At 40.6% G+C, this 22,431-nt stretch overlaps 1 protein-coding gene and 1 long non-coding RNA gene across 6 annotated transcripts in view; one reads left to right on the plus strand and one right to left on the minus strand.

Moving 5' to 3' along the window:
- Positions 1-1,255: 1,255 nt before the first annotated feature.
- Positions 1,256-16,075, plus strand: LOC137215568 (uncharacterized). 5 transcript variants are annotated; one of them, XR_010939322.1, is made up of 6 exons: positions 1,256-1,392; positions 1,881-1,990; positions 3,516-3,611; positions 5,545-5,662; positions 6,862-6,961; positions 7,798-16,075. It is a non-coding gene; the product is annotated as an uncharacterized lncRNA (long non-coding RNA). The 5 variants fall into 5 exon arrangements; XR_010939323.1 differs by lacking the exon at positions 6,862-6,961; XR_010939319.1 differs by lacking the exon at positions 5,545-5,662.
- The window catches only part of LOC137215567 (androgen-binding protein homolog), a 55,180-nt gene continuing 36,948 nt past the window's right edge, over positions 4,200-22,431 (minus strand). The window contains 1 exon segment of the mRNA XM_067720950.1: positions 4,200-4,517. The gene's annotated coding sequence lies outside the window, so the exon portion shown is untranslated.

Genomic DNA, 22,431 nt, shown 5'->3' on the forward strand with positions numbered 1-22,431 from the left:
CCCTGAAGTCACAAATATTTGTCTCAGGTTTCAGAGGCCCCTTTGGCACACTTGCAGGGGTTGTGACAGCTTCTTTCCTGGCAGGAAATGACATTGTGTAAGTGGCTTTCCTTTCCAGATTCCTAAAAGAAATTGAATGTGTTTTAGGATGTGGATTAGGAAACAGTATCTGGATAAAATAATGTTGCTTGCTGGGTTGGACACGTCACTGATTATACCAACAGGACAGACGTTTTCTGAGGCAACCAGAGGCAGAGTGCCACCCATGTTCACCAGCTTCAGAGCCTCTGAAAGTCCTCCCCTCCCCTCCATCTTTGCATCCCTGCTGGAGACTTTTCTCACTTATCCCTAACAAAACATACTGAAATTTACAAAACTGCCAAATAAAAATTGTCACTAGCCATCTGCCTCTACAAGGATTAGATTACTAGCCACTGCAGTTGCTGACTTTCAACACACCTTGAGAGGAGTTCAGAGCAGAGATCAGGAATAAGGCACTCTGTGCTCTAGGAAAAACTGGCAGAACAGGCCTTTAGATAGTTAGATATTTTCAGGAGAAGGTTTTATCAGCCCAATTTCTTACATCTTCTTATATCTAGAAAAACACTAAAATCATTAATGGAGACATCTGCTCCTCAGGACTAGTGGCAACATTCTGCAAAAATGTATGCTTGGTTGCATGTATCTCTCTTCACCAAAACCACATATATACTGACACACACACACACACACACGCACGCACGCACGCACGCACACACCTCTTTGGAGCAGTTCCTCAGAGCTATCTGAGCCGCTGTGTCCCAGGCTAAAGTCCTCATTTTGCCACGAATAAAACTTAACTCACAACTCACTGTTGTGCATTTTTTTTGGTCCACAGGACCAACTCTAAGGCTTCAATCTCCATGTATTTGAAGAGTAGCTAGATATCATATGTTTCCTCTTAGATACAGACACACACTTTCTGAGTCATAGTTTGGTGTGGTGTATCCAATTAGGTTTGTAACCTTTGGAGCATCTGAAATCTTTAAAGTTATCTGTGACAGGTGGCGGATAAATCTGTGTACTTCCCCTTTAAGAAGGTGCGAGGCCCGGCCCCTTCCTAAGAGCCTCAGGCCATCATTTCCTAGCACCCCGCCTAGGGTTCCCTGAAGGCTTTCCGGTTCTTGGCCAGGCTGCCTGCAGGAGAGAAACTACACTACCCAGAAGTCTGTGCGGGGAGGAAGCAGTAAGAATTGGGCCAATAGGGACGGTAAAACGGGCGTTTCCTGTGTTGTTGGCTTGGACTTCCGGCGTCCTGGGGGCGTTAGTTCTTTTGAAACGTGTTTCTTTTCTGTTCACAGGCTTCCCTTGCCCGCGACCTTTCAGAACTTCCGAGAGAATCACCATAAAGAGGTAGGAACCACCTCTGCGCCTTGTAAGACCTTGTGGGGGGGTTAGAGGGAGCCCACAGGACCCGTTTTGGTTGCCGCCCCTCTTGGTCCCGCTCACACAGGGAATTAGAGGCCATGGTGTAGGCACACGGTGAGGACCAGCTGATTAGTATTATGCTCAACTGCTGATTAGTATGATCACTGTCATCTGTTCCCTCCCCTTCATTGCCAGAATGCTTGCATGTCTCTTAGGCCACACGGCCTTGGCATCGTTTTATGTCTTTTGTGAATGATTTCAGCATAGAAGACCTTTGGCTGTAATACAGTCACATTCTGCCCAAAGGCAGTGTCTGCCTCGCCTTGGAGCCTGACACAGAGCTGGGCTCCCAGGAAGTGCTGCGTGTTATTGACTTTGGGGCCCTCTGGTCCTTTACCAACGACTGAACGTTGAGCTCTAATCACATCTGTCTGTCCCAGGGCCAACAAAGCTACCTCTGTTTGACTTTCCAGGCATCCGTGACCTTCAAGGACGTGGCAGTGACCTTTACCTAGGACGAGTGGGGGCAGCTGGATGCTGCCCAGAGGAGCCTGTACTGGGAGGTGATGCTGGAGACCTGTGGGTAAGGCCTCACTGCTCTTTCTGTGGGGACCTACAACCTCTTTCATGCTGCCCTTTTCAGGAGGCTTCTGAGGACACTCTCCCTCCTCCCCACGGCCCTGACATGTATTGGTTTATCTTCAGGCTCCTGTGTCTGCCACAAGGAATTTGGAGCAAGAAACCTAGTTCCTCTCAACAGCTCAGATGGCAGAGGAGAAGGATTTGTTGGAGGAAATATGGGTGTCCTATAATATTGAGGGGTAGGAGGTCCAGTCAGGCACCATGAGAGACTAAAGTCAGGAAATGGAAGAAATACTGATTAGATACTGGCCTTGGTGTCTTCTGATCTATTTGTGGGTCTCCTTGTGCTATTCTCAGCAGATTGGCTTTTTCTGCTGCAGGGAGCTGATAGCCAGAAATGGTCACCCCTACCCTTGATCTAAGAAACCCCTCAATTCCTTGTCTCTACTTCTTGCTGTACTTTTTTTTTTCCTCATATATCTGTCTTTCTCTACGTCTGGCTGTCTCTGCATGGGTGTTCTAGTGGCAGGAAACAGCCACCCGAGCCCACACTTCTTTTTACCTCTTACTCCAGTGCTCAGCACAGGCTGGCCCTAATTTGTTCCTTCTCCAGATTCCTACAGGATGGAGACTGAGTGGCCAAGCTTGATTGGTTTATAGCCCAGTCAGCAGAACCCCTGGGTAATGGCATGTTGTTCAGCAAGTGAGTGAAGCAGACAGGACATCAGGAGGCATCTGTGTGAGTCCTACTGGCAGTCATTCTGAAAAACAGAATCTCCTTTAAAAGGCTTTTTTTGCCCCTGATGCCTACATGCTCATCCCTCGTGTACTTAAGTCTGGGCCATGATCGTCTCTTGGTATGGGAGATCATTTTAGAGGGTGCACAAACATGGCAAGTGGCAATGATGGACAATCAGAGAAGGCCATACCTTTTTCTCTTGTTTTTCCTGTTGCTGTTTCATGCTGTCTTTTAATGCCCCTTTGACTGCTGGCAATTTCTCTCTTCAACAGAAGGGACAGCCTCAGACTCAGAGCCCTGAGCAGGCAGCATGAGTTCATTGAGACTTGATAGTTCTGTTTTGATTTTCTTGCAGTAACTTTGCATTTGTGGCAAATGAAACTGGTTTTTCCATTTCTTATATGGACACAAGATTCCCTATATGAAGACATGTATTAAAGTTAAATAAAAAGTGGGTCAGTGTCAAGGAAGGCAGTTGTTAGCAATGGTCATAATTAATGTTCCATGAACACTAGTGCATCTGGGTCCCATGACTGCATCTGGACAGTTTTGGGGGGTCCTCCAGGACTAGGGAGATGGATCACCCTAGACAGCTAGCACTACCCTACTCAGCCTTTAGGGCCTAATGATAACGTTCTTGGCTTTGGTTCCCAGGTCACAGATCAGTATGGACAAGAGCAGCCTCATTCCGAGGTCTCCTCTCCATCTCAAAGTCCCAGACAGGACTGAAACATTTCTTTTTGTCTTTGCTAAAATACGAATATCTTATTTCTTTCTCCACAAACAGGATATCCGGTTCCCAAACCAGATCTAATCCACCCACTGAAGCACAGGCAGGAGCTGTGGGTGGTGAAGAGAAGCCTCTCCCAAAGTGCCTGTCCAGGTGGGTGACCAAGTGTTGGGCAGGAGGGGTCATGGCAACCTCAACTGAGGGGACCACTGCCTCTGGAATTCCGTGGGAAGCTTCTTCTTGTGGCCTCCTTGGGTGCCTGGGTCAGGGTAGAGCTCTCCGTCTTGAAGTCCCTTTGTCCTCCCACCTCAACAGATTCTTTTCTGCCACAGGGTAAATAAAGAACCTGTTTTATGTATAAGGGCAAGGCTCTGGGCTCCAACTGCTTGGTATTAAAACCTGCCTTTGCCGGTCACCAGCCCAGTGGCAATAGGGAAGTTGCATGATTTTGTCGGGCCTCCTTTAGTTAATTTAGGCTGTTAATGTTCACTGCAGTAACAGATAATCTCCAAAAGCTGAGTGGCTCAACACACGAAGGATTTTTCTCACTCATGGCAGGGCTCGTGTGGGTCAGCGTGTGAGATTGTATCACACGGTTATTCAGAGACCCAGGTGTTGCCTGTCTGGCTTTATGGTTACCTTGGCATCATTCTACTGGCAGAGGGGAAATGAGAGGAAGTATGGAAGTCACACCTACATTATTTCCCCTCACACTCTTGACAAGAACTCGGCAGTTGGCCATCCCTTTTTTCTTTTTCAATTTATTTTATTGAAGTATAGTTGATTTACAATGTTGTGGTAGTTTCTGGTGTACAGAAAAGCAATTCAGTCATACATATATATAATAGATTACGTCTACTAATCCCTAATTCCCAATCCATCCCTCCCCCACCCTGCCCTCCCCCTTGGCAGCCACAAGCTTGTTCTCTATGTCTGTGAGTCTGTATCCCTCTTTCGATGCAGCTGGGAACTGAGGTTTAGCTCTGTGTCCAAGGAGAAGAGCAGATGGGTTTCTGGGTTTTGTTTACATCAAACCAGTCTGCTGCACTCAGCCTACTCCTGAAAAATGAAAGTGATAATAATTTCTAACTCATTGGGCTGTTTGAAGATGTAATCATTTGATGCATGAAATTAGTTAGCACCATGGCTGAGTTATAGTTACAAGCTCAAAAAAAGCTGTTAGGATCTTTCATGTAATAATAACAATCACAATGCATAATCCCTCACATGTCCTCCTAGACTCAGAATAAGAGAGTTTATGTTACCATCTCTGCCTGTAGGCTGCATCCCACCCTTTTCCACCTGTTCATCTATCCTTCCGTTTGTCAGACAGAAGCAATCCCTAGCTGCACTGTCTTCCTGGCCCTCCTTTACCGTAGAGCCTCAAGATGGTATTTGGCTTTGTTTGGCCCACATCTGGGCTGCTGAGAACAGTTGGAGTCACAAAGTGTGTTGATTGGTGCCACTGCAGTCATGGTCTTGCCCCTCTCCTGCTTCCTTGCACTCCCCAGCCAGTTCATGTGTGTCTCTAGCCCCCTTCACAGCCCGATGGAGTCTCTTCCAAATACTCACCTTTCAATTACATTCCACATGTTGCATCAAATTCTTCATACCTTAGAAGGAAATCATGATCTTGCCCACTCCTCCATCCTCCACAGTATCAGTGGATGGCCTTGTCATTCAGACAGTTGAGAAGGTGGGAAACGACCTTGTACAAACTCATGACACTCTGCCTCCATCTAACCCAACATTCAGCCATTATCATCCTGCTTATTTTATGTTTTTCATATTGGGTAACTCCATCACCTCCACCACCTCTGTGAGCTGCACCACGAACATCCTGCTCTAAGCTCTCATCATCTTTTGCCAAGACGATGCCAAGACACTCCTAACTGGTTGGCTCACATTTGCTCTGTGTTTCTTCTGATCAGCTCTCTCCTGCACCAGCTCTGCCATCCATACAAGCGTTGATCCAAACATTCACCACTCCCTGAGCCACTGATGTCTCAGCATACAGCCTACTTCATGGCCTTCTTTCTTGCTGCTCAACCTTACAGAGCATCTGTTATCTGTCTCATACCTGTAGCTTCACTTCCCAACTTTGGAAGAGGTCTCGCCCCCTGCCGTAGCTACTTCCTGCACCAGAGACTAAATCACACCTTCTCCTGCAACTTCGGAGGCTTCTCATGCTTCCTCCTAGAAAGGTAACTGGTATTTAGACTCTGTCACCATAGATTAGCTTTGACTGTCTTGACTTGATGTAAATGGAGTCCCACAGTTTATTCTGTCATGTCTGTCTTCTTTTGATCTTCGTTATGCCTGTGAGAGTCATTCTTGTGGTTCTATGTAGTTCAACTCTGTTCTTTCTCAGTGCTCAGCAGTATCTCATTGTATGTCCATTCTCCTGTGATTACCATTTTAATTTTTTCCTATTTCTTGTATTATGAACATTCTTGTTCATGTTATTTTTGGAGAGATATACTATGTATACATAATAAAGTACTCATTTTTGCGGGGAATATACAGAGAGAGGAATGACTGGGTCTTAGGCTATGTATATGTTTAGCTTGAACAGAAACTGCCAGACAGTTCTACAGAGTGGCTGCACCCTTTCACGCTCCCACGAGCCATGTGTGAGAGTGCCCATTGCTACATTCCCATCAGCACTTGGTGTCTTCCCCTTTCCTTTCTGAGGCCCAGTGGTGAGGTGGCTCAGAACCACAGCACTGAAACCATTCTTGATGAGGTCATAGCTTTTATTCTAATTGTCAAATGCAACAACAGCACTAACGATAGTGAATAATGGCCCACGATATACTGAACTTTCAACCTGTGCCAGGCACTATGCTAAGTACTTTACAGGTGTGGTCTTGTTAACCCTCATGGCAGCTGGTGAATTAGGAACTGGGCATCTCCCAGTGTTTCAGGTTAGGAAATGGTGATTTACAGGTGGTTAATAACTGTCAAGATGACTGCTTGGTAGAGGCAGGGTTTGAACTGAAGTGACATTCTTCACCACCACGCTGTACTTGTTTTTGATGCAGCAGAAACCTGTTCCACTTTTCTGCACCTGGGCTTTGGTAGCACTTGGTTCCAGTGGTCCCTCTTTTCCAATTCTGACTGGGTTGTTCTCTGCCTCTTACTCTAATCGCCTCCTCAGTATTGGCTTTGCCTGACATCTCATGGCCCTTTCTTTTTATTGTAATTAGTCTCCCAGAATGATCCGCCTCTACTCTTAGTTCTTCAGCTCATGCATGTTGTGTCCCATATCCATGCCGCAATATAGGCAGGATAGTTAACAGGTATTCATTTCTTTTTGGTGCTTGTAAACACTGTATATACACTGTTTCAATTCATCCTCACAGTGATTTTTTTGAGACTCTACTTGTACTCTGATTTGTAGGTGAGGAAGCAGAAGCTTGTGGAAGTTGAACGCTTGCTGAAGGTCAGAAAACTAGCAAGGGGGTGTTGCTGGGATTTGAGCCTGGGCTGATTCTCCCCAGGTACATGATGTCAAACACAATACTCTGTTGGCTTCTAACATTTATATTTGACTACAGTTGTATACGTTTATATTAATCATAAACTTTGGTTTATGACACACTCATCATCTGGCAATGTACTATCATGTTTAATTTATTTTTAAACTTTTCCCAGTCATTTATTTATTTCTCCTAAAAAGATTATAGTGGGAACTTCCCTGGTGGTCCAGTGGTTAAGACTCCATGCTTCCAATGCAAGTGATGTGGGTTCAATCCCTGGTCAGGGAACTAAGATCCACATGCCACGCAGCACGGCCAAAAGATTAAAAAAAAAAAAATTATAGTGAACGCCATCAACCAATGCAAGAACAGGAGTATTACCAACCAATATCCTACCTTGATCTATATATTTCTCCCTTTCCCATCCTCTCCCTTCCTGACAAAGATAATCACTGTCTTGAACTTGCCTTCATAAGTTTACTACTTTATATGTGGGAGTGTTTTATATTATAAATAGAATTTCTTTTGTAGATGTGGTGGCTTTCAGATTTTCTGTTTCTTGTGCTGGATTTGTTATTTTGCATCTTTCAAGCAGTTTGTCTATTTCATCTAGTTGTCAATTCATTCGTTTAATTAAAATCGTATCATACCTGTTTGTAAGCGTACTTAAACAGCATATTATATGGTTTTCTGTTTTTTAATTTCTGATAAATGGTTATCATACTTGATTGCTATGGCTTGAATGTGTACCCCTCACATTCATTTGTTGAAATCTTCATCTCCAAAGATGATGGTATTAGGAGTTGGGGCCGTTGGGAGGTGCAGAAGTCATGAGCGTTCAGTGTCTTATCCAACAGGCTCCAGAGAGATCCCTCATCCCTTCCACCATGTGGGGACACAGCAAGAAGGCACTGGCTATGAACCAGAAAGAATGCCCTCACCAAAATGTGACCATGCTGGCGCCTTGATCCTGGACTCCCCAGCCTCCAGAACTGTGAGAAACAAATTTCTGTTGTTTGTAAGCTACCCAGGCTTTGGTATGTTACAGCAGCCCAAATGGACCAAGACATTGATGTAGTTTTCTGATACATGCTTTTAAAGAATTCAGTGTTAAATTACTAAGAATCACTGTGTGTGAGCTGTAGTGTTTTTTTTTCCTTCTTCTCAAAATATTGTTACGTCAATATATCACAATGTATTTATCGATTTTTGTGGACATTCACCTATTTCCATAATTATATCCAAAAATTCTCACTATACTACCTTGTTCAATGAAAGATACTTGTTTCCTTTTTCTTTCTTTTTTTATTTGGTGGTTATCCACCTTGCTGCACACACGTGCAGGAGTTTTAGTTGTAATTCTTCTTATGAGTGGAATGACTGATGGAAAACAACTTTACAAGATGTTGCCCAGTGTTTTCTAAAGTGACGTTATCAATTTGTTAACTTCACCAGCAATGAATGTGAGATTTCATACACCACATCCTGTCCCACATATGATATTTTTGGGCTCTATAATTTCTTCCAGTTGAATAGGTTGCTAACTGGTTTCTTACTCTGGTCTTCACTGGCATTTACCTCATTACCACTGAGGTTGAACTCCTCATTAAAAGTTTTTTGGCCAGTGTGTATGTTCTTGTGGAATAGAATAGAGAGCCCAGAAGTAGCCACTTTTTAATTGAAGTATAGATGATTTACAATATTATATTAGTTTCATGTGTACAACATAGTGATTCCATATTTTTATAAATTATACTTCATTTAAAGTACTTACAAAACAATGGCTCTATTTCCCTGTGCTGTACAGTATATCCTTGTTGCTTATCTATTTCATACATAGTAGTTTATACCTCTTAATCCCATACAGCTATCTTGCCCCTCCTCCTTTACCTCTCCCTACTGGTAACCACTAGTTTGTTCTCTATGAGTCTTGTTCCTGTTTTATATATATTGGGTTGGCCAACAAGTGCCTTTGGTTTTTAAGTAAAAATAAAAGACACATTTTTCATTTTCACCAAGAACTTTATTTTTTTAAAAGGATTTTTTTTAATGTTTTTATATTTTATTTTATTTATTTTTGGGGGCATTGGGTCTTCGCTGCTGCACGTGGGCTTTCATCTAGTTGCAGTGAGTGGGGGCTACTCTTCATTGTGGTGCGCAGGCTTCTCATTGCAGTGGCTTCTCTTGTTGTGGAGCACAGGCTCTAGGTGTGTGGGCTTCAGTAGTTTTGGCACGCAGGCTCAGTATTTGTGGCTAGAGGGCTCTAGAGTGCAGGCTCAGTATTTGTGGCACACAGGCTCAGTTGCTTCACGGCATGTGGGATCTTCCCAGACCAGGGCCTGAACCCATATCCCCTGCACCGGCAAGCAGATTAACCTCTGTACCACCAGGGAAGTCCCACTACTTTTGTGTTTTGACTTTAACCTCCATAGTTTGTGTGTAGATGATTTCCTACCTATACTTATGTTCGCCTTTACTGGTGAGCTTTCCCATTTCATAATTTTCTTGTTTCTAGTTGTGGCCTTTTCTTTTCTGCCTAGAGAAGATCCTTCAGCATTTGTTGTAAAGCTGGTTCGGTGGTGCTGAATTCTTTTAGCTTTTGCTTGTCTATAAAGCTTTTGATTTCTCCATAAAATCTGAACTAGAGTCTCGCTGGGTAGAGTATTCTTGGTTGTAGGTTTCCCCCTTTCATCACTTTAAATATATCATGCCATTCCCTTCTGGCCTGCAGAGTTTCTACTGAAAGTCAGCTGATAGCATTATGGGAATTCCCTTGTATGTTATTTGTTGCTTTTAATTTTTTCTTTCTTACCATGTGTCTTGGCATGTTCCTCCTTGGATTAATCCCATATGGGACTCTGCACTTCCTGTGAACTTGGAGTGACTGTTACCTTTCCCGTGTTAAGGAAGTTTTCAGCTATTATCTCTTCAAGTATTTTCTTGGCCCTTTCTCTCTTCTCCTTCTGGGACCCTATAATGTGAATGTTAGTGTGTTTGATGTCGTCGCAGATATCTCTAAACTGTCCTCATTTCTTTTCTTTCTTCTTTGTTCTGTGGCAGCGATTTCCACCACTCTCTTCCAGTTCACTGACCCATTCTTCTGCCTCATTTATTCTGCTGTTGATCCCTTTATAGTGTATTTTTCATTTCAGTTATTGTATTCTTCAACTCTGTTCGGTTGTTCTTTATATTTTCTAACTCTTTGCCAAAAACTTCTTGTAACTTAAACTTCTCTGCATCCTTTCTTTTCCCATATTCTTGGGTCATCTTTACGATCATTACTCTTAACTCTTCTTGGGTAGATTGCCCATCTCCACTTCATTTAGTTGTTCTTGTGGGTTTATTTCTTGTTGCTTCATCTGGAACATATTCCTTTGCTGTCTCATTTTGTCTGAATTTCTATTTGCATTTTTATGTGTGTTAGGTTCATTATGTTTTTCAACCTTGGAGAAGTGGCCCTCTGTAGGGGATGGACTATTTGTCCCAGCAGTACACTCCCCTCTCATCACCCAAGGGGCAGAGGACAGCTGGTCCTACAGTAGTTTCTGACCTGTGTTTGAGGACTTAGTTACACAAGCTTAGGGATCATAGTTCTCTTGCTTATGGACTGCCCCCTGGTGAGTGAGGCTGGTCAAGAGGCTTGTGCAGGCTTCCTGGTGGGAGGGGCTGATGCCTACCCACTGGAGGGTAGAGCTGGGTTTTGGCTTTCTGGTGAACAGGGCCATGTCAAGGGATGTCTCTAGAGGTGGCTGTGGACTGAGGAAGTCTTTAGGCAGCCTGTCTGCCGATGGGTGGGGCTGTTTGGTCTAAAGCATCGCAGCATGGGAGCCTACAGGCTTTTGGGCAGGGTTAGGTCTTGGTGCTAATGACCCCAGAAAGACTTCTGCCTTCAGTGACAAGTTAATGTAGATGAATACTCACCAATATCTCCGCCTCCAGTGTGTACGTCCCCAGGGTGAGATACAGCTGCCCCCTGCCTCCCCAGGAGACACCCTCCAAGACCAGCACGTAGGTCTGGTCTACACTCCTATGAAGTCACTGCTTTTGCCCTAGGTCCCAGTGTACATGAGACTGTGTGTGCACTCCAAGAGTGGAGTTTCTGTTTTCCCCAGTCCTGTGGAGCTCCTGCATTCAAGCCCTGCTGGCCTTCAAAAGTCAAATGCTCTGGGGCTCCTCCTCCTGATGCTGGACCCTCACGCTGGGGAGCCTGACATGGGGCTAAGAACTCTCCTGTGGCAGAACTTCTGTGATATAATTATCCTCCAGTATTCTCCAGTTTGTGTGTCACCCACCTGGGAGGTATGGGATTTGATTATATTGTGAGTGTGCCCCTCCAGAGCACCAGTGTGCTCTGGTTTCCTCTTTATGTCTTTGGCTGTAGAATTTTTTTTTGGTAGGTTCCAGTCATCTTTATTGATGGTTGTTCAGCAGTTAGTTGTGATTTTGGTGTGCTCATGAGAAGAGTTGAACACAAGGTCCTTCTCCACCATCTTGTTTCCTCTCACTGTCACTAGTTGTTTACTTTCCTGTTTTTGCCACATATTGTGTCTTTTTTCTATATTCAGTTCTGGAGTTAGGAAAGTCCAAGATCAAGATTCCTATGGGGTTCAGTTTCCTGGCTTGCAGAGAGCCACCTTCTCGCTATGTCCTCAAATGGAGAGAGAAGCCATCGTGTTCATAAGTGAGGACACACAATACGTTAAATATGTAACTTCTTCAGAATAAAAAGAAAAAATAATTTATACAAAAAAGAAAAAAAACATTCCAACAAATGAAAGTCCAGGACCAGATGGCTTCATAGGTGAATTCAATCAAACATTTAGAGAGAGAAGACCTAACACCCATCCTTCTCAAACTCTTCCAAAAAATTGCAGAGGATGGAACACTCCCAAACTCATTCTACAAGGCCACCATCTCCCTGATACCAAAACCAGACAAAGATACTACAGAAAAAGAAAATTACAGACTGATATCACTGATGAACCTAGACGCAAAAATCCTCAACAAAATACTAGCAAACAGAATCCAACAGCACATTAAAAGGATCATACACCATGATCAAGTGGGATTTATCCCAGGGATGCAAGTATTCTTCAATATACATATATCAATCAGTGTGATACACCATATTAACAAATTGAAGAATAAAAACCATGCTCTTCTCAATAGATGCAAAAAAAACTTTTGAGAAAATTCAACACCCATTTATGATAAAAACACTCCAGAAAGTGGGCATAGAGGGAACCTACTTCAACATATTAAGGCCATATGCCATAAACAACAAACCCACAGCAAACATCATTCTCAGTGGTGAAAAACTGAAAGCATTTCCTCTAAGATCAGGAACAAGACAAGGATGTCCACTGTTGCCACTATTACTCAACATAGTTTTGGAAGTCCTAGCCATGGCAATCAGAGAAGAAAAAGAAAGAAAAGGAATCCAAATTGGAAAGGAAGAAGTAAAGCTGTCACTCTTTGCAGATGACATGATACTATACATAGAGAATCCTAAAGATGCTACCAGAAAACTAATAGAGCTAATCAATGAATTTGGTAAAGTAGCAGGATACAAAATTAATGCACCGAAATCTCTTGCATTCCTATACACTAGCAATGAAAGATCAGAAAGAGAAGTTAAGGAAACACTCCCAGTCACCACTGCAACAAAAAGAATAAAATACCTAGGAATAAACCTACCTAAGGAGGTAAAAGACCTGTACTCAGAAGACTATAAGACACTGATGAAAGAAAACAAAGATGACACAAACAGATGGAGAGATATACCATGTTCTTGGATTGGAAGAATCAATATTGTGAAAATGACTATACTACCCAAAGCAATCTACAGATTCAATGCAATCCCTATCAAATTACCAATGGCATTTTTTTACAAAACCAGAAGAAAAAATCTTTAAATTTGTATGGAGACGCAAAACACCCCAAATAGCCAAAGCAATCTTGAGGGAAAAAAACGGAGCTGGAGAAATCAAACTCCCTAACTTCAGACTATACTACAAAACTACAGTAATCAAGACAGTATGGTAGTTTCACAAAAACAGAAATATTGACCAATGGAACAAGATAGAAAGCCCAGAGATAAACCCATGCACCTATTGTCAACTAACCTATGACAAAGGAGACAAGGATATACAATGGAGAAAAGACAGTCTCTTCAATAAGTGGTGCTGGGAAAACTGGACAGCTACATGTAAAAGAATGAAATTAGAACACTCCCTAACACCATACACAAAAATAAAATGGATTAAAGACCTAAATGTAAGACTGGACACTATAAAACTCTTAGAGGAAAACAAAGGAAGAACACTCTATGACATAAATCACAGCAAGATCCCTTTTGACCCACCTCCTAGAGAAATGGAAATTAAAAAAATAATAAATGGGATCTAATGAAACTTAAGAGCTTTTGCACAGCAAAGGAAACCATAAACAGGACGAAAAGACAACCCTCAGAATGGGAGAAAATATTTGCAAATCTCCAAAATATACAAGCAGCTCATGCAGCTCAATATCAAAAAACAAACAACCCAATCCAAAAATGGGCAGAAGAGCTAAATAGACATTTCCAAGAAGACATACAGATGGCCAAGAGGCATATGAAAAGCTGCTCAACATCATTAATTATTAGAGAAATGGAAATCAAAGCTACAGTGAGGTGTTACCTCACACCGGTAGAACAGGCATCATCAGAAAATCTAGAAACAACAAATGCTGGAGAGGGTGTGGAGAAAAGGGAACCTTCTTGCATTGTTGGTGGGAATGTAAATCGATACTATGGAGAACAGTATGGAGGTTCCTTAAAAAACTAAAAAATAGAATTACCATATGACCCAGCAATCCCACTACTAGGCATATACCCAGAGAAAACCATAATTCAAAAAGACACATGCACCCCAATGTTCACTGCAGCACTGTTTACAATAGCCAGGTCATGGAAGCAACCTAAATGCCCATTGACAGACAAATGGATAAAGAAGATGTGGTACATATATACAATGGAATATTACTCAGCCATAACAAGGAAAAAAATTTGGTCATTTGTAGAGATGTGGATGGACCTAGAGACTCTGTATACAGAGTGAAGTCAGTCAGAAAGAGAAAAACGAATATCATATACTAACACATATATGTGGGATCTAGAGAAATGGTACAGATGAACTGGTTTGCAAGGCAGAAATAGAGACACAGATGTAGAGAACAAACATATGGACACCAAGGGGGGAAAGCAGGGGTTGGGGGGGGCAGTGGTGGGATGAATTGGGAGATTGGGACTGACATATACACAGTAATGTGTATAAAATAGATAACTAATAAGAACCTGCTGTATAAAAAATTAAATTTTTTAAAAAAGAATCTGCATATAACAGCAAGGTGGGTAACCACAAAAAATAACTAAAAATAAATAAATAAATAAATAAAAAGGAAACAAGTGAGTATCTTTAACTGAACAGTATAGTCAGAATTTATGGGTGTAATTATGGAAACAGGTGAATGTCCACAAAAATTGATAAATATACTGTGATATACTGGTGTAACAATATTTCAAGAAGAAAGAAAGCTATAGTGCACACATTGTGATTCTTAGTTATTTAACACTGACTTTTTTAAAAGCATATATCAGAAGACTATAGCAATGTCTTAGTCATTCAGGCTGCTGTGACAACGTACCACAGCCTGGGTAGCTTACAAACAGAAATTTGTTTCTCAGAGTTTTGGAAGCTGGGAAGCCCAGGATCAAGGTGCCAGCATGGTCACATTCTGGTGAGGGCCTTATTCCTGGTTCATAGCTGGTGCCTTCTCGCTATCATGGTGGAAGGAGCGAAGGATCTCTCTGGAGCCTGTTTGATAAAACACTGATCCCATTCAGGAGGGCTCCACCCTCATGACTTAACACAGTCCCACCTCTTAATACCATCATCTTTGGATGAGAGGATTTCAACATGTAGGGGACACATTCAAGCCATAGCAATCAACAATGATACTACTTATCAGAAATTAAAAAACAGAAAACTATATTTTCTTTAAATATACTTGCAAGTATGATGTAATAAAGTGATGAACTGACAACTAGATGAAATAGACAAGTTGCTTGCAAGATGCAAAATAACACATCCAACACAAGAAACAGAATCTGAAATGCACCACATCTACAAAAGAAATTCAATTTATAATACAAAACACTCCCAATATAAAGTAATGAAATTATGAAAGCAAGTTCAAGACAGTGATTCAGGAAAAGAGAGGACTGGAAAAAGAAGAAATGTATAGATAGAGGTAGGATATTGGTTGGTAATACTCCTGTTCTTGCATTGGCTGATGGTGTTCACTATAATCTTTATAGAGAAAATAAATGATTGGAAAAAGTTTAAAAATACGACAGTGCACTGACAAATAAAAGTGTCATTAAACTAAGGTTTATGATTAATATAAACCTATACACCTGTAGTCAGTTATAAATTTTAGAAGCCAACAGAATGTATTGTGTTTGATATCATGGTACCTGGGGAGAATCAGCCCAGAAACAAATCCAGCAACACCCCCTTGCTAGTTTTCTGCCCTTCAGCAGCCATTCAACTTCCACAAGCTTCTGCCCCCTCACCTACATATCAGTACAAATAGAGTCTCTCAAAAATCACTGTGAGGATGAATTGAAACACTGCACCTACAGTGCAAGGACCAAAAAGCAATGAATACTTGTTAACTATCCTGTCTATATCACAGCATGGACATGGAACACAACATGCATGAGTTGAAGCTGAAGAACGAAGTAGAGTTGGATCATTCAGGGAAACTAATTACAGTTAAAAGGCCATGAGATGCCAGGCAAAACCTTTTTTTTTTTTTTTTTTTTTGGTTTGGCTGTGCTGCACAGCATACAGGATCCCAGTTCCCCGACTAGGGATTAAACCCATGCCCCCTGCAATGGAAGCACACAGCCCTAACCAGTGGACTGCCAGGGAATTTGCCAGGCAAAGCCAATATTGAGGAAGCAATCAGACTAAGAAGCAGGGAACAATACAGTCAGAATTGGAAAAGAGGGACCACTGGAACCAAGTGCTACCAAAGCCCAGGTGCAGAAAAGTGGAACAGGTTTCTGCTGCATCAAAAACAAGTACAGCGTGGTGGTGAAGAATGTCACTTCAGTTCAAACCCTGCCTCTACCAAGCAGTCATCTTGACAGTTATTAACCACCTGTAAATCACCATTTCCTAACCTGAAACACTGGGAGATGCCCAGTTCCTAATTCACCAGCTGCCATGAGGGTTAACAAGACCACACCTGTAAAGTACTTAGCATAGTGCCTGGCACAGGTTGAATGTTCAGTATATCGTGGGCCATTATTCACTATCGTTAGTGCTGTTGTTGCATTTGACAATTAGAATAAAAGCTATGACCTCATCAAGAATGGTTTCAGTGCTGTGGTTCTGAGCCACCTCACCACTGGGCCTCAGAAAGGAAAGGGGAAGACACCAAGTGCTGATGGGAATGTAGCAATGGGCACTCTCACACATGGCTCGTGGGAGCGTGAAAGGGTGCAGCCACTCTGTAGAACTGTCTGGCAGTTTCTGTTCAAGCTAAACATATACATAGCCTAAGACCCAGTCATTCCTCTCTCTGTATATTCCCCGCAAAAATGAGTACTTTATTATGTATACATAGTATATCTCTCCAAAAATAACATGAACAAGAATGTTCATAATACAAGAAATAGGAAAAAAAATGGCAATCACAGGAGAATGGACATCCTTACAATGAGATACTGCTGAGCACTGAGAAAGAACAGAGTTGAACTACATAGAACCACAAGAATGACTCTCACAGGCATAACGAAGATCAAAAGAAGACAGACATGACAGAATAAACTGTGGGACTCCATTTACATCAAGTCAAGACAGTCAAAGCTAATCTATGGTGACAGAGTCTAAATACCAGTTACCTTTCTAGGAGGAAGCATGAGAAGCCTCCGAAGTTGCAGGAGAAGGTGTGATTTAGTCTCTGGTGCAGGAAGTAGCTACGGCAGGGGGCGAGACCTCTTCCAAAGTTGGGAAGTGAAGCTACAGGTATGAGACAGATAACAGATGCTCTGTAAGGTTGAGCAGCAAGAAAGAAGGCCATGAAGTAGGTTGTATGCTGAGACATCAGTGGCTCAGGGAGTGAGTGGTGAATGGATGGATCAATGCTTGCATGGGTGGCAGAGCTGGTGCTGGCAGAGAGAGAGCTGATCAGAAGAAACACAGAGCAGATGTGAGCCAACCAGTTAGAAGTGTTTTGGCGGCATCTTGGCAAAAGATGATGAGAGCTTAGAGCAGGATGTTCGTGGTGGAACCCATGGAGGTGGTAAAGATGATGGATTCATGCAATATGGAAAACAAAATAAGCATGATGATGGTGGCTGAATGTTGGGTTAGAGGAGGCACAGTGTTACGAGTTTGCACAAGGTCCCACCTTCTCAACTCTCTGAAAAACAGGGCCATCTACTGAAACTGTGGAGGATGGAGGAGTGGGCAAGATCATTATTTCCTTCTTATGCATGAAGAATTCGATGGAACATGTGGGATATAATGCAAAAGTAAGTAGTTGGAAGAGGCTGTCGGGCTGAGGAGGGGGTTAGAGACACATCAACTGACTGAGCTGTGCAAGGAAGCAGGAGAGGGGCAAGAACATTACTCTGCAGTAGTGCCAATCTAGACACTTGATGACCTCAACTATTCTCAGCAGCCCAGATGTGGGCCAGACAAAGCCAAGTGTCATCTTGAGGTTTTACAGTAGAGAGCCAGGAAGATAATGCAGCTAGGGATTGCTTCTATCTGACAAATGTGAAGATGGATGAACGAATGGCTGGAAAAGGGTGGGATGCAGAGCATAGGCAGAGATAGTAAAATAGGAAAATGATACCCCAAAGGAAGACAATAATTTGCCAGTTACCAGTCGAAAAGAAATTGAGATCTATGAATAGATGCACAAAGAATTGAAAAATAATCATCTCAAAAAAACTATGAGCTAAAACAGACAACAAAATCAGAAAAACAATAGTGATCAAAATAAGTTAAATGAACAGACAGAAACTTTAACATACAACCAAACATATATTCTGGAGCTGAGAATATAATGATGAATCAAAAATTCCATAGAAAGCTTTAACAGAAGATTTGATCATGCAGGAGAACCAATGAATTCAAAGACAGATCATTTGAAATTATACAGTTGGGGGAGGGGAAGAAAGAATGATAAAGAGTGAAGAAAGCCTATGAGACTTTTAAGAACCAATATATGCATTGCGGCAGGGAGGGTGGGGTGGGGTGTAAGACCCCTCATGATGGAATTAGTGTCCTTATAAGAAGAGCTCTCTCCTCCATGTGAAATGTGAAGACACAGCAAGAAGGTAGCCAGCTGCAATCCAAAGACAGAGTTCTCACCAGACACCCACCCTCCTAGCACCCTAACCTCAGACTTCCAGTTCCAGAACTGTGAGAAATAAATTCTTGTTGTTTAATCCAAAAAAAAAAAAGAACCAATATATGCATTATGGGAGTCCTTGTAGAAGGAGAAGAGAAGTGGCAATAAACTTACTTAAAGAAATAATGGGTGAAAACATCCCAAATATGTAGAGAGATATGGACCATCCAGATAAATGAATCTCAGAGTTCCCCAGTCAGTTTCAACAGAGAGAAAACTTCAACAGGACACTTTATAATCAAACTGTCAAAATCGAAGACAGAGATTTTTGAAAGCAACAAAGAAAAAGCAGTTTGTTATACACAAGAGATTCTGGAGGAATGTCGTGGGTTTCTTCTCAGAAACGTTTGTACCCTTTCCATTATAAACTCTGAGGATCTAATGTACAGAACAGTGACTATAGTTAATAGTATTGTATCACATACATGAAATTTGCTAGGAGAGATTTTAAGCATTCTTACCAAAAAAAGTGATGGATGTGTTAATTAACTTGATTGTAGTTATATTTTCACAGTGTGTACTTATATCAAATAATCAATTTGTATATTTTAAATATATTTATATTTAAAGTACATAATATATATAAATTTATTTTTTGTCAGTTGTATGTCAGAAAATTTTTAATGAAGGCAAGATCAGATTTTTTCCAGGAGGAAAAAACAAAACAAAACAAAAAACCCTGAGTAGTTTATCACCTCTAGAACTGCTTCACAGGAAGTCCTAATGGAATTCTTCAATAAAAATTTTAGGGATTTCCCTCGTGGTCCAGTGGTAAAGAATCCACCTTCCAATGCAGGGGACGCGGGTTCGATCCCTGGTCAGGGAACTAACATCTCACATGCAACTAAGCCTGCACGCCACAACTACTGAGCTCGTGCGCCTCAACTACAGAGACGCCTGCACGCCACAATGAAAGATCCCACGTGCCACGATGAATATCCCACGTGTTGCAACTAAGACTCGACACAGCCAAAAATAAATGTTAAATTTCTAAAAAATAATATTAAAATGTGGGAGTATAATTCGTACTGTAAAGGCACATATATAGTCAAACTCAGAATACTCTAATATAGAAAGCTACAAATTTCCAGTTATGAGATAAGTGCTGGAAATGTAATGTACAACATGATGACTGTAGTTAACACTGCTGTATGGTATATTTGAAAGTTAGAGTAAATCCTGAGAGTCCTCATCACAAGGGAAAAAACTTTTTTTTGTTTCTGTGTAAGATGATGGGTATCTAAGCTTATGTGGTAATCATTTCACAATATATGAAAGCCAAGTTATTATGCTGTACACCTTAAACTCATACAGTGCTGTATGTCGATTATATCTCAATAAAACTGGAAAAAAGAATATGCCAATATAGTAGTGGTATGCATAAATCACTTTTAAGTCTAGTATAAAAGGTAAAAGACAAAACTGTTAAAATAACTGTGACTACTGTAATTTGATATGGATAAACAATATTAAAATGTAAATTGTGACATCAATAACATAATATGTGGGTTGGAGAAGTGAAATGTTACAAATTTTTGCATGCAACTGAAGTTGTCATCATTAGCTTAAAACAGATGTTATATCTATGTTTTATGTATGCCTCATAGTAACCACAAAGAAAAAACCTCTAGTCAATTCAAAACATAAAGGGAAAGGAATCACAGCATACCACAATCAAGAAAAAAAAAGCCACAAAGGAACACAGGAAGAGAGGAAGTAAAAAAGGACTTTTAAAAAGTCAGAAAACAACAAAATCACAATGGTAACTCCTTACTATCAATAATTACTCTCAGACATAGGCTGAAAATGAATGACTGGAAAAAGATATTCCATGCAAATGGTAACCAAAAATGGTAAGAAGGTAGCTACACTTATATAAGACAAAATAGGCTTTAAGTCAGAAACTGTCAGAGAGACAAAGATTGTCACTGCATAATGATGAAGGGGTCAGTCTATCAAGAAAAATATAAAAATTTAAAATTTATATATAGCCAACATCAGAGTTCCTAAAAATATATGCAGTCTTTCACAGGTCTGAAGGGAGAAATAGACAGCCATACAATAATAGTTGGGGGACTTCAATACCTCACAATTATGGACAGATCATTCAGAGAGAAAATCAATTAGGAAACAGCAGATTTGAACTATCAGTCCAGCTGAACCTAAGAGACATATACAGAACATTCCATCCAACCAGTAGAATACACAGTCTTCTTAAATACATACAGAACATTCTCCAGGACAGATCATATGTTAGGCCAAAATACAAGTCTTAAGAAATTTAATAAGATTAAAATCATATCAAGTATCTTTTCTGACCACAATTGTATGAAACTAGAAATTAGTAACAGAAAGAAAATGAAAAATGGAGAATTTAAACAATATACTCTTGAGAAAAATCACTCAAGTCAAAGAAGAAATCAAAAAGGCAAATTTAAAATACCTTGAAACAAATGAAAATGGAAATGTAACATACCAAGTCTTATGAGATGCAGCAAAAGCAGTTCTAAGAGGGATGTTTATACCAATAAATGCCTGCATTAAGAAAAAAGATCTCAAAAGTCTAACTTCATACCTCAAGGAACTAAAAAAAAAAAAACGAACACAGGCCAAAGTTAGCAGAAGGAAGGAAATAATTATTAGAGAAGAAATATATTAAATAGAAACTAGAAAAACAAAACATCAACAAAACTAAGAGTTGACTTTTTGAAAGGATAAACAAAATTGACAAATCTTAAGCTAGACTAACCATGAACATAGGAGAGAAGACTCAAGGAAAGAAAATTGTACATAAAAGAGGAGACGTTACAACTGATGCCAACGAAATGAAAAGGATCAAAGGAGACTACTATGAACAACTGTATGCCAACTATTATGGATAAGCTACAAGAAATGGACAAATTTCGGGAAACAAACAGTGTACCATGACTAAATCCTGGAGACACAGTAAATCTCAACAGACCAATGAGTAAGGAGATTGAATCAGTAATCAAAATCCCAGGACCAGATGGCTTCACTAGTGAATTCTACCAAACATTTAAAGAATTAATGCCAATCCTTCTCAACCTCTCCCAAAAAATTAAGAGAGGAGAAACACTTCCAAATGCATTGTATGAGGCCAGTGTTTTAAACTGATACCAAAGCCAAATAAGGCTACTACAAGAAAACTACAGGATTTCCCTGGCAGTCCCTAGGATGCAATGATGTTCAACCTATGCAAATTAATAAATGTGATATACCACATTAAAATGAGTGATAAAAAGCATATGATCTGAATAGATGCAGAAAAAGCATTTGATGAAATTTAACATTCTTTCGTGATAAAGATTAAACAAATTAGGTATAGAAGGAACTTACTTCAACACAGTAAAGGCCCTATATGACAAATCCACCATTAACAACATAGTTAGAAAAGCTGAAAGTTTTTCCTCTAAGATTAGGAACAAGACAAGGGTGCTCACTATCACCACTTCTAGTCAACTATCACCACTTCTAGTCAACAAAGTAGTGCAAGTCCTTGCCAGAGCAATTAGGCAACGAAAAGAAATAAAAGGCATTCAAATTGGAAAAGAAGAAAAACTGTCTCTGCAGTTGACATGATATATAGAAATCCTAAAGACTCCACCAAAAAACTGTTAGAACTAATAAACAAATTCAGTAAAGTTGCAGGATACAAAATTAATATACAAAAATTAGTTCAATTTCTGTACACCAATGAACATTCTGAAAAAGAAAATCCTATTTACAATAGCATCAAAACCAAAAAATACCTAGAATAAATTTAACCAAGGAGGTGAAAGATCTGTGCACTGAAAACTATAGAGTGAAAGTAAAAACTAAGTGAAAGATTGAAGACACAAACAAATGGAAATTTATCCTGTGTTCATGGATTGGAAGAATTAATATTATTAAAATGCCTAGATTTAATGCAATCCCTATCAAAATTCCAATAGCATTTTTTATAGAAATAGAAGAAACAATTTTAAAATTAATATAGAATCATAAAGACCCTGAAT

The sequence above is a fragment of the Pseudorca crassidens genome, chromosome 20 (genome assembly GCF_039906515.1).
Source record: "Pseudorca crassidens isolate mPseCra1 chromosome 20, mPseCra1.hap1, whole genome shotgun sequence".
Lineage (NCBI taxonomy): Eukaryota > Metazoa > Chordata > Mammalia > Artiodactyla > Delphinidae > Pseudorca > Pseudorca crassidens.